Here is a 392-nt window from a genome sequence, read left to right on the forward strand (position 1 = left end):
TATATATATATATATATATATATATATATATATATATACATACACACCTGCGTGTGTATAAACATACATATATATACAAACACACATGCACATACATACACACATGCACATGTATGTTAATGTGAGTGAATTAGTTTGGAAAGATATGCAGTGCTAAATATGCAACTGTTAAAATGATTTCAACACAATGAGTAACCATACCTGAATTAAGAGATATGTTACACAACATTATAATTTAAGATATGAATATTATAATGACATGCACACATACACATTTTTGTTCATATATATGTGTGTGTGTACCTGTATGTATATGCATGCATGTGTGCATACATACATATACATACACATATATATATATATATATATATATATATATATATATATATATA

The 392-nt window shown here is 24.5% G+C and overlaps 1 protein-coding gene across 6 annotated transcripts in view; it reads right to left on the reverse strand.

The window, feature by feature from the left end:
* Positions 1-392, reverse strand: part of LOC106869047 (MAGUK p55 subfamily member 7) — a 582860-nt gene that overhangs the window by 472050 nt on the left and 110418 nt on the right. The gene's annotated exons all lie outside the window — the stretch shown is intronic.

Source organism: Octopus bimaculoides, chromosome 10, assembly GCF_001194135.2.
Source record: "Octopus bimaculoides isolate UCB-OBI-ISO-001 chromosome 10, ASM119413v2, whole genome shotgun sequence".
In the NCBI taxonomy this organism is placed as follows: domain Eukaryota; kingdom Metazoa; phylum Mollusca; class Cephalopoda; order Octopoda; family Octopodidae; genus Octopus; species Octopus bimaculoides.